This window comes from Musca domestica, unplaced genomic scaffold (assembly GCF_030504385.1).
Source record: "Musca domestica strain aabys unplaced genomic scaffold, Musca_domestica.polishedcontigs.V.1.1 9, whole genome shotgun sequence".
Taxonomy (NCBI): Eukaryota; Metazoa; Arthropoda; class Insecta; order Diptera; family Muscidae; genus Musca; species Musca domestica.
The window spans coordinates 5,341,690-5,355,092 of NW_026712435.1; the positions used below are offsets into that span (position 1 = coordinate 5,341,690).

Consider the following 13,403-nt stretch of genomic DNA (forward strand, 5'->3'; position numbering starts at 1 on the left):
AGTCCTACCACTAATATTTTGTTTATTTCGACCAAAACTGACATTTCTTAGAAAGTGTTTCCACACAAATATGGTGTTCGTTACAATATATATATATATATATATATATATATATATATATATATATATATATATATATATATATATATATATATATATATATATATATATCCCTCTAACCATGTCGGTCTGTTTGTCCGCCAAAAAGTGGACTTGAGGGGTACTATTATATGGAAAAAAAATCCTAAAATTTGTAGATATGTTCAAATTTTTGTGTAAGATTTTCACCCCCAAATACACATTTTTAGCCAAATCCTTTGAAATATGGTAAAACCAGGAGGTACTTTTATATGGGCACTACTCCGAGACATCGACCTATATTGAAAACATTCTTCTAGCCCTTATAATCCAATATGACAAATAGAGACCAAATCAAAAATATAGCAGAACAACAACAACTGAAAAAAATTTCGCGTGATTTAAATAAGTAAAAATAGTTTTATCCACCATATTTTTCATCATAGTATAATTCAATGACGATTCAACAAATATTCGGCCCCTGCTAATTTCATATATTTGTAATTTGTTCATGTTTCCACAATTTATTTCATATAGATGTATATCCCAAATATACGTTTCCAACCAATATTGTCTTGGGGGTTACAAATCCAATAGAATACAAAATTTTATTTTCTGACCACACATTATATGTGAAAGTGGACTTGGGTATACTCCAATGTGGGGACTTTACTTAAATAAATTCCTATCTGGCAATTATCTGTATGATGGTTCCCTAACCCCTTAGAGACAATGATGCCAAATATGGGCCAAGCAATGAAAAAAGTGGCCAAGACCCCAAAAATAGCTTAAATCATATGATGGTTATATAAATATGAAATCGGGATGTACCCTTATCGTGAGTTATGATCGATATCATGACCTGCAAAAGTGGTTTAAGGTATCTTGAATGTTTGTGAAGAATTTCTGGAAGGATAGAAATCCTTTTCTTACTAAGAGTCTCATTCGCTCTACTATTTTCCACCCTTTATATTTGGTATTTTACTGATTGTACTCCCAAAGAATTTTGCATTGGACGGATTATTGTCACATGAAAGAAGTAGGTCCACGCTTTGAAATGAGCTCCATTTGGCTTTTTCTGTCATTTTTGGTTGTTTAAATTTTTTCGCATCTTCCATCTGAACCACGATGTCGGCCCTGTAATCGAAAATTAGATGTCAGTTAACATCGTATTTCGCACTTATTTCATTTTTTTTTTTTTGTGAAAAATTGTATATAGTGAAAAATTATTCTTTATATTGTTCACAAAAAATCCATTGAATTCAATATGATAATACAAATTGAAAAAAATGACAAAAGAAGAATAACAAATTGAAAAAATCTTCAACCTGTTCGCTGATTTATTACGGCAAATGTTTAAAGACCCTTACTATCATTTTAAAATTCGATTCCACTGAAAATTTTTTCAATTTTTTCCCGATTTGAGAATTTTTGCAATGAGATCTCTTTTCCGTGATTTTTTTAGCGATTTTGACAAAGTAATTATTTTTTAATTAATAATTATCTTTCTTTCGATATCATCTATTCCGTTTCGCCACCATATAATTCGGTACTACGCTTCCATGTAACCCGCCATCAAATAAAATATAAAAAACACTACAAATGTACATTAGAAAAAAGTAAGTCAAAATGGAAAAAAAATCATACAAAATAAAACATTACTATTGTACATTTGAAAAGTCAAAATGAAAATGTTAATATATCACATTTTTACGCGATTTTTCTGGATATTATCCTTTTCGGAGAGGAGACAACTCCGAATTTGTGTGAATCGTTAAAATCAGTCCAGCTGTTCTTAAGTTATAAGCGTAGTAACTAACACAACTTACATTTATATATATATATATATATATATATATATATATATATATATATATATATATATATACCCTTTAATGAAAAAGGGTTATGTTACCATTTATCGACACTTTGAAGCCTGAAATAATCTACCTACCTCATATATATAATACATCATCAATTTTATAAGTCAGCAACAGGAAATAGAAAACGTATTACAGTATACCAACACCACTCTTTGCAAGACCCATCTAAAAGTATTGAACAAGATTCCAAAAGAGTTAATTGACGTGAAGTTTAAACACTTGCGCAGTTAATCCACTCAATAACTGCACTTTGTCATGCAATTAGTTTCACCTTTTTATTTTTTTGCATTATTACTTTGCTTGGTCTATTAAATAGGAGAATTTATCCAAATCAATCAGGATTTCATCAATCTTGTTGTAACTTGAAGGGGTTGAAATAATACACGCGTTTTTTACATTTCAGTAGTTTATTTCACAACAGATAACTTAAGACTAACAAAAAGGAATGATGAATGACAGATCATAAATATCAATAGAGTTGCCAATATGTATTAATATAAAATGGGGTTATAACAGTCTCCCACACTTAATAGAGATCATTAAGATACAATTCATTAATAGAAATAATAAGATATTGAATTCAATTACATTAATCAATTTCGTTCACATAATCTCTAAGATAGCTTGGTTTTGTTCGGAAACGCTGAGATCTTCTTAGAGGTTGATGTTGTGGTTCCATCGATGATTGGTCTACTCCAGATCGTACTTGAGGTTGTCGAACATTTAAATTATTATTTTGAAAAGCTGGTTGAGACGGTGTTTGAGTAATTGGTCTATTGTCTGTATATTGACAAGATTCTTGAGTATCTGGTCTATTTGCTTGAATTGATGTATGTTGCGTGTTGGTTCTTGCGTAGATGGTCTATTTTCTTGAGATGGTTGAAGATTTTGTTGTGGAGGTTGTTGAAGAGTTGGGTTATTTCCTGGATTATATTGATATTGTTGGTATGCTGGAAATGAGTAATGTTGATATCTATTATCTGGTTGTTTTGTTGACGAATTATCTATGGCTGGATCGAAGTAGACTTTACGTTGTTGAACATTAGTTGATTTTACCTGATCGATATGGCGTTTCAAAACATAGCCATCATCTAATTTCACGAGGTAATGTAACTGTCCATACTTCTCAACTATGGTAACAGTTTTCCATAGTTTTATTATTTCTCAGGTGTAAAACTTGGACTCTTCCTCCAACGCTTAATTGTCGAATGCCTGGAATCGGTTTAGTTGGTTGAAATTGTATTTTTGGCTTTATAGCATATTGTCTTATTCGAATACGTAGTTAAAGTATAATTCGGCTGTACTCTTCCCGCTTGACAAGGATGTAGCTCGATATCCGTGTAGAATACCATTGACTTTATTTTGATGTGTTCCTTGTTCGGACGACATTGCCTTTAATTTGCGCTTAAGAGTCTGGACGTTGCGCTCGGCTAACCCATTAGTACTAGGCTGTCCCGGCGCTATTAATTTTTGGAAAATTCCGTTTTTGGAACAATATGGTTTGAAAACATCACTAGTAAAAATTGTTGCATTGTCTGAGACCATTATGATCGGGAAGCCGTGAATAAAAAATATATCTTCTAGAAGTTTTATTGTGATTACTGTTGAGGGAAAATCTCGAGTAATTTTTATCTCTGCCCATCTAGATTTTGCGTCTACAACAATTAGAAAATTATAACCTTGAGAAGGACCAGCGTAGTCGCGTAGCGGGGCTTTTGTTGGTTGAGATTGAACCTGTACGCAGGCTTCGCAGGACCTTACCATTCTCTCTATATCAGCATCGATACCTTTCCAGAAGCAGTATCTCCTGGCGAGCTGTTTCATTTTAGCAATGCCTAGGTGTGTGTGGTGAAGCTCTTGAAGAATTTGAGTTTGAAGCTTTTTTTGGAATCAATACTCTTTGACCCTTGAATATTATACTATTGCTTAGCGTATACATTTCATTATTGTCATAGTCATTGACTAATTGTTTTAAAAGACTGGATAGTTCTGGATCATTTGCAGTTTCTTTTGCTAGAATCTCAGCATAGTTGATTTACCTCTTCATTTATTACTTGATCAGTTGAAGGTTTTTCTAAATCTTTTGTTGCTCGGGAAATGCAGTCGACATTTGTATTTTCTGAACCTTTTTTGAAAACAATTTAATAATCGAAATTCGATAAATACTCTGCATATCGCACTAACTTCCATGATCTCACTGCGGACGATTGTTAGTAAGAATAATTGAAAAAGTGATTTATGGTGAAGATAATTGCCAATGCCTCGCGATCTAACTGGTTGTAGTTTTTCTCGGCTTGCGTTAATGATCGAGAAGCAAACGCCACAGGATGCTCGCGTCCATAAACTATATGCGACATCACACCGGCTATTCTCGTTGGGCTGGCATCACATGCAACTACTACGGGCAATTGCGAATCAAACGGCATTAGAACTGTTATAATTCATTGAACTTTTGATGGAGACTTTGAAATTTTGTTATGTTCAATAACGTAACCTAAGTATTCTATTTTTGTCTTCAATCTTCATGAACGAGCATTTATTTAAATTGAGATGTAAATCATGGTCTTTGAGATGTTGTAAACATTCGTGCAAATTATATTTACATTCGCCGTCTGTAGCTCCGTACACGATTATGTCATCGAAGTAAGACATGGCATTTCTTAGCCCGGATAAAATCTGTTCCATAATTCGGTTGAATTCTGAAGGTGCTGTCTTTATGTCAAAGGACAGGCGATGTACCAAATAAGTCCCTCTATGTGTTGAAATAGTCTGGATTTGATTTGACTCTCTGTCTACCTTTAGGTGTAAATACGCTTTGATTTTGTTTAAAATCTCATCAACTCCTCGAATCGGGTAATTTGCTGAGACCAGCTTCGGGTTCACCCCCACCTTATAGTCGACACACAGTCGAACACCTACGTCTGACTTCGGAATAATTACTAAGGTCGATCCCCTCATTTAGCTCTTTTTCTACACGATTGTGGTCTTGAATTTTCCCTTAATTTGCAACTTGACTTCATAATTTGGAACACATCCTTCTTTTTCCACGAATATGTCTTGAAATTTATTTATTAAATCTTCTATAGAGTGTGTGAGTCCTGATGCTGTATTATTTATTGAATAAAGTCCCTTTTCATCGATATCTTGCAGATTATTTCTTAATTTACAGCCCACATTATTTGATGTAGAGTATAAAGAACAGTGGAAGTCCCAATCATTCGCCAAAAGCTGGCTTTTTAAAAGCTATAAACTTTAAATACATGTTATTACAGAAAATATCTTCGAAACTACGAGGCATATCTGAATATATAGCAACATGTTAGAATTCAAGAGTGTAGAAAATAAATTGGTACATAAAACTTATTACACTATAAAAGATCAATTTTAGCCTTTTTGGGGGGTATTCAAAAATTGTCGGTATAATAATACCAAATTTCTTGTATTACAATCGAACCGTTTGGAATAATTTGACTAATGAATGAATAGGTATTTTTATAAGCTTTCAAATTATACCCATGTTATATAAGTTGGTTTAGTAGATTCAAATAAAACGGTATTCTTATCCAATTCTGGATCATCGTGTTTGGGCATCGATTTTGCAATTCAATTGCAATGGACAACCGTGGCAAAATAGATAAGATATTAGATGTTAATATAAGTAGGATTTAATGTGAGCCCTTTCAAGAACATAAATAAAAATTAGTACTTAAAATCTTGATTTATTTTCCTTACAAGCACATGAACTTGAAGGAAGCCGTCAAATAGTAATTAAAACGCAATTGAATGACGACTGAATTCTCATTATTTTTGTTATTCTTTTATATGCACTATTTTCTTAACATTGTTTCTACAATTATATTTATAAACTAGGTGGCCCGGTCCACGTTGCCGGCCCGACCTTGGAAAGGAGGGTATATAAACTTTTTCATTCCATTTGTAACATCCATAAATGTTCGTCATAGACCCCATAGAATATACATATGTATATTCATAATCAGCACAAACTTCTAAGTCAATTTGTCCGTCTGTATGTCTGTTTGTTTAAATTATACAGCCTACATTATTTGACGTAGAGCATCAAAATTTAGCAGAACGATTTGTATTGTGTATAGGATGGTTGGTATTGAAAATGATCTATCGGTCCACGTTTTGGTATAGTCCCCATATAACGGTATCTCTAAATTCGGTATTTTGATGATTTTTGCCACATTTCTCCTCGGATTTGTCTAACACATATAACGATACCTACCGACATTGTGTATGTTGATAATCCTAGTCACATTTACGCACATAATTGTTTCAAATTTGCTATCTTAGAAAGTTTGATAGATTACAATCCTTGAAGTATAAAACTGTCAACAGAGGTTCCTTTTTTGGTATGGCCCCATATAACGGCCTCATTCACTTTATGGTTTTTTGATAAGTTAACTTTGACTAAGTTAACCATGGTATATGAAGTTTAAAGTGAAACACGCTTGAATTCAGATACTTTTATATAAAAATGTTTCCTTTATCCTGAGGTGGATGATAATAATAATTCTGCCCGGTCGAACTTAATTTTTTACTTGTATTTAAAGTAATAAGTAGTATTTGTCATTGAAATTGATCGTTGGAGACCCCATAATGTCCATATCTTTTATCATAGTATAATTCAAAGACGATTAAACAAATGTCCGGTTCCTTAAATCATATAATGGTTATACAAAACGTGATCATTTTTTGCAAGGATAGTTTCTTCCCAAATTACCAACATTTGCCAAAATTAGTATGAAAATATGGTTAAAATGTTATATATGATATACTAGAAATCGGATTGTATCCTTATCCAGGGGTTATAACCAATATCATAAACTGCAAAAGCGATTTAAGGTATCGTGAAAGTTTAGGAAGAATTTCTGCAAGAATAGAAATCCTTTTCCCTCTTCTTTTTGTGCCCTTTATATCCGGTATTTCACTGATTTCAGTCCCAATGAATTTTGCATATTGAGTTCTCATTGGACGGATTATTGTCATGTGAAAGAAGTAGGTAGGTCCCCGTTTTGAAATGACCCCCATAACGTTCTGCCGTTTTTTTTTTTTGTGTAAATGTGTTCGCATCTTCGAGCTGAAGCACGATGTAGATCCTGGAGTTGAAAGCTAAATTCTAATTTCAGACATGAAAGATCGCTATTTAACATCGTATTGGTTACTATTTCATTTTTTATATTATTCATTCAGAATTGAAAACAATAAAAAATTTACACTTCTTTTATATTTTTATTGGCATGTTTTCCCAAGATTTCATTCCGAAGTTGTATGAATTGTGAAAATCCGTCAAAACGTTCTTGAGTTATAAGCATAGTAACTAATAAACAAATTGAAGAAAATTTTTAACTTGTTCGCAGGTTTTTTACAGCGAATGTTTAAAGGTCCTTACGAAGTTTGGTCCTTACTATTATTTTGAATTTTGATTCCATTGAAAAAATTTTCTCTACTTTTTCCCGATTTTAGAGTTTTTGCAATGCTATAGGCTCTTTTTTTGATTTTTTAGCAATTTTGAAAAAAGTAATTATCCGTTGACTTTGGTTTGACCACGTTAAATTATTTTGACATCATCTATTTAGGTCCACCACTCCATATTTGTCGTCGCTTTATACTACCCAAAAAGACTATACATCATATTAGAATTCAATTAAAAAAAAAAAAAAAATACTACAAATGTACATTCCAAAATAGTAAGTCAAAATGGAAAAAATCATGCAAAATAAAAATTTTCAAATTTCACATTTTTACGCGATTGTTTAGGAATTTATCTATTTCTTCCAAGAGACAATTCCGATTTTGTGTGAATCGTTAAAATCAGGTCAGCGGTTCTTCAGTTATAAGCGTAGCAATTAACACAACTTTATTTGATATATATAGATAGATTAGAAGTTTGCGTGGTCAGTTCCTTAGCCTCCAAATAAATCCCTAGGGTTGGAGGGAAAGTCAACAGTATCTCGTGTAATAATTTTCAAACCGATATCTTCATTATCTGGCGAATATAAAGATTTTAGATAAATCAAGATTGTGGGCGTAAAAGTAGGCGCGGTCAATATTTTTTCTTTAAAAACCTAACTCGGGGTATGATGAACGTTTGTACAAAAAATTATGCAAATCGGTCCAGCCGTTTTCAACTGATTCCATTACCAACGAAAAACAATTGATTTTTATATATATAGATATACTAGCTTTAATGCATTGTTTTTAAAGTATAATAATTCACAGATCTGGCTCACATAAGTGGCACAACTTTTAGTATAAATAATGGCTCGACTAAATATAAATAAATACCTATCGCAAAAATGTCAATACAGGTATACGTAACGGGCAATTTATAGTGTTTCAAAAAACCTGATCCTATTTTTCAGGCAGAGATTTTAATTTGAGAGTCAAAAACCTAAATAAAAATCATAAAAAAAGTATACTTCAACTGTTTATAATAGCCCATGTAAGATGGTTCTCTACCCTCACATTAGCCTAAACACACACTTTAAGCCAACTCGATTCAAAAATATAATCAAACCCCTCGAAATAGGTAAAATCAGGAGGTACGCTTCTCCGAAACATTGACATTGAAAAATTTCCGTCTTCTACCCCCTTAGAAGCTACGATGCCAAATAAGGGTAAAATCAATTGTAAAATGTGACCAAGGCCCTGGAAATAGCTGTAATCAGGGGATACCTTCATATAAGGGTTATACCAAAGCATGGTCCTATACTTATATTCATTCGAAAGAATGCGTTGTTCTTTCTAAAATCTCAAATTACCAACATTTGAAGAATTTGAATGGGACTGTACCATTAACGATGGGCTATATCACAATGCAGACCGACCTGATACATATTTTGTACAAATGATTCTGCATGTAACCCCTAGGATTGTATCAAATTTAAAACTCTATCGTAACTTTTGCGGAGTATAGAGCAAATAGATTTTGAGTTCTCATTGAATGGGTTATTTCCATATCTAGTCAATTTTTTGAGGTTTGGACTTCAGAATCTTTAGTAATTTCTAAATTGAAATCCTGGCAATATGACTTCAATTTAACTATCATAAATAAAGTTTCATCAATTTATAAAATTAAGGACCCCATAAAGTATGTTAAAGAGTAGAAATCTTTGTTGATTAAATTATTTCCGTGAGCCTCTTCGTTCATTTCCAATTACGATAGAGGTCACCAAATTTAATATGTGTCTTTCAAACTTTACACAGGTTTTTATATTTTTCTTATGATGATTGATGTTGCAAGAAGTATATATTTGTTCCCATTTAGGTATAGCCCTCATATAATATTATATCCTAATATTTGTCGACCAAATGTGCTCTAATTTGACCGATTTGAGGTATTTTGAAGGGCTCAAGAGCATTTATGAGGTTAGAAATCTTTTGCCAAAAATTACAACATAATTTCACTTTCTGATTTATTTCCCATTCACCCGTGCATTTTTATATACGTTATTTCATCGTATTTAATTACATTTTCAAACTTCAATTATCAGTATTATAAAGGTCTTAGCAATATTTTCCAAATCAAAAGTAATTATGAATTCGTAAATTTTAGAAGATCATGTTGTAAGGTATTTCGTTTTTGCCAGGGTAAAATCCTATGTCAGTTAAACTATATCCGTCGTATATATATATATATATATATATATATATATATATATATATATATATATATATATATATATATATATATATATATATATATATATATATATATATATATATATATAGAGCAATTATCTGGCGGGATATTACCATTAAGCATCTCTTTTTCCATGTACTCGTCACTAAAGACTAGCTCAGGTGGGATTTGTCTGTATTGCACAGAATTATGTAACGTTGTGGGCTGCAATTATCAATGAGCTTGTGCAATAGTTCGAAATGGACTCTTTGCAGGCTAATAAGCTTTATAGAACATAGTCTTAAAGTTAGTTATGGTTTGTAACTTGGATCTACGGGTTTGATAAAAAACAGTAAATTAATCAAGGAGTTAGGAATCATAAAACTATATTCAGGGCGAGTTTCGTAAATATGCGCTCGTAACAGACAAACCAAAACAAGTATCTAGAGATACAGATGATGGGAATACATTCATTTCAGATTCGACAAGTCCATCTGAAATAACTGGAGTGATTATATTTAAAACGATTACGGATGTACTTGCATGAATGCAAACATTTATGAAATAAAATTTGAGGAACATACCAACGGAACTGCGCGTATATAATACAGAATATGAATTGAGAAATATCTCAGCAACAGTGCACAAAATCCTATACTATGGAGCAGATGCCATAAGGCATCGTTTAGTACTAATCTGAGATCTATCAGGAGAAGCACAGGAAAAATAAACATCGATTTATCGATTTTATAGCGACGGTTATCGTTTTTATAGAAACAATACCAGGAAAGCACCACGAAATTGTGTTAACGAAGATTTATTTAATATTTTATTGGCATCATCTGATTCTCTCATCTCCAGCATTCGAAATCAATTGAAAGTACAACTAAAATAATTAGGCAAAGAAGTGAAGGATTTGCTGGAGGACAACAATATATAACAATATGCAATGTTTGCAGGAAATTTTTAAACCGAGCGACTGAACATAAAACTTGTTTTATGTAAATGTAATGTAAGAAAAAATTATCTGCAAGTATAAATTGAAAGAAAATAATTATAGTTTTTTTACACACATGTTTTTATACCCTCCACCATACTATGGACATTGTCATTCCGTTTGTAACTCCTTGAAATACTTATGTCCGACCCAACAGAGTATATATATTTTAAGTCGATTTATCGATGTCCGTCTGACTGTAGTAATCGCGCTATGTTTCGAATGAATTGAGATAGAAGGCTAAAATTTTGCACACATGTTTATTTTTCCAGTAGGCAGGTTACGTAAGTGGGCCATGCAGGTCTATGTTTTCATATAGCCCCCATATAAAGGTACCTCCCGATATTCGGCACTTTGATGATTTTAGCGACATTATTCACAGGAATTGTTTCTAATTTGGTATTTAAAGTTCGAAATGGATACTACACCCTAAGACAGAAAATTGTCTATGCAAGTTCACGTCTTCGTATAGCCCCCATATAACGGTACCTCCCAATATTCGGTATTTTGATGATTTTAGCGTCATTATTCACCACAGTTGTTTCAAATTACGTATTTAGAGTTCGTTATGGGAACTACAGGCTGTGACAGAAAATTGTCTATGCAAGTCCAAGTCTTCGTATAGGCCCCATATATCAGAACATCCCTATATTCGGTATTTTAACAGAATTTTTTAAGGATTTTATTTTTTTTTTAAATTTCGAAATTCGTTCCAAATGGTGGAGGGTATCCAAAGTTCGCCCCGGCCGAACTTACTGATTTTTAACTTGCTTATTCTCTTTCTATTGTACAGATTGTAATTAGGTGTGTCTGTTTACCCTAAAATTTGTAACAATTGTTACAAATTGTTACTGTTAACCTAAAAGTTCTGCAAAAGAGAGCGGTTGGAGAGAGAAATTTTGTCAGTTCTTTCAGTGAGAGTTTGCAAATTCTTGCTGGACAAATTTCTTCTTGCAATCATTTGCAACTCTTCTTCTTCTCATTTATCGACATTCAATCAGATGTTTTCTATTGTTTGTTTATTTATTTTTGTGCTTTTAATTTGAAAATATTTTTTTTTTGGAATTTGGAAGATTAATTGTTTTTGGAGAACAACTTTAAAAAATGTGGAAAACGTAAATATTAATATGTAATAAGGAAATAAAAGACTATTTCCAACATTATTAGACAATCGCCATTAGCAATACATTTAAAGGATTCCGGGGAACACATAAAATCTATATTTCTTTTATTGCTCATATTTGTTTTTTATTGCTAATTTTCTTTTTATTTATAAAATTGGTGGTGCTTCCTTTCTTTTAATTCTTTTAATGGGGTAAAAATTGGTTTGTTTTGACAAACAGCTTCTGCAGGAATATCGTCTGTTTACTTTTCGCATTTTCCTTGCAAAAGAGAATAAAACTATCTTACTCTCTCAGAAAGATGTTGCTGGACAATTCCTGTAGGAAAAGTAACCAGACACACCTATTGTAAATAACCGGCATTGGTAAGCAATACCACAGTCACTAGCACAATACCTTAGTCACACACACATCTCAATATTCGTCGTATATTCATGATAAGCACAAAATTCTAAGTTGATTTAACAATGGCAATGCCTCTCTGCTTAAATCACGCTACAGCCCACATTATTTGATGTAGAGTACAAAGAAAGAAGTATAAAGAACAGTGAAAGTCCCAATCATTCGCCAAAAGCTGGCTTTTTAAAAGCTATAAACTTTAAATACATGTTATTACAGAAAATATCTTCGAAACTACGAGGCATATCTGAATATATAGCAACATGTTAGAATTCAAGAGTGTAGAAAATAAATTGGTACATAAAACTTGTTACACCATAAAAGATCAATTTTAGCCTTTTTGGGGGGTATTCAAAAATTGTCGGTATAATAATACCAAATTTCTTGTATTACAATTGAACCGTTTGGAATAATTTGACTAATGAATGAATAGGTATTTTTATAAGCTTTCAAATTATACCCATATTGTATAAGTTGGTTTAGTAGATTCAAATAAAACGGTATTCTTATCCAATTCTGGATCGTCGTGTTTGGGCATCGATTTTGCAATTCAATTGCAACGGACAACCGTGGCAAAATAGATAAGATATGAGATGTTAATATAAGTAGGATTTAATGTGAGTCCTTTCAAGAACATAAATAAAAATTAGTACTTAAGATCTTGATTTATTCTTCTTACAAGCACATGAACTTGAAGGAAGCCGTCAAATAGTAATTAAAACGCAATTGAATGACGACTGAATTCTCATTATTTTTGTTATTCTTTTATATGCACTATTTTCTTAACATTGTTTTTACAATTATATTTATAAACTAGCTGGCCCGGTCCACGTTGCCGGCCCGTAATTTTAGTCTTTAAGTGGAGGATATAATAACACCTTGGAAAGGAGGGTATATAAACTTTTTCATTCCATTTGTAACATCCATAAATGTTCGTCATAGACCCCATAGAATATACATATGTATATTCATAATCAGCACAAACTTCTAAGTCAATTTGTCCGTCTCTATGTCTGTTTGTTTAAATTACGATACAGCCTACATTATTTGACGTAGAGCATCAAAATTTAGCAGAACGATTTGTATTGTGTATAGGATGGTTGGTATTGAAAATGATCTATCGGTCCACGTTTTGGTATAGTCCCCATATAATGGTATCTCTCGAAATTCGGTATTTTGATGATTTTTGCCACATTTCTCCTCGGATTTGTCTAACACATATAACGATACCTACCGATATTGAGTATGTTGAGAATCCTAGTCACATTTACGCACAT

At 32.3% G+C, this 13,403-nt stretch overlaps 1 long non-coding RNA gene across 1 annotated transcript; it reads right to left on the reverse strand.

Moving 5' to 3' along the window:
• Positions 1–567: 567 nt before the first annotated feature.
• On the reverse strand, positions 568–2,376 carry LOC131806894 (uncharacterized). The gene is made up of 3 exons (XR_009344216.1): positions 2,233–2,376; positions 2,033–2,126; positions 568–1,215 (listed from the first exon to the last, which is right to left on the reverse strand). It is a non-coding gene; the product is annotated as an uncharacterized LOC131806894 (long non-coding RNA).
• Between the last annotated feature and the right edge of the window lie 11,027 nt (positions 2,377–13,403).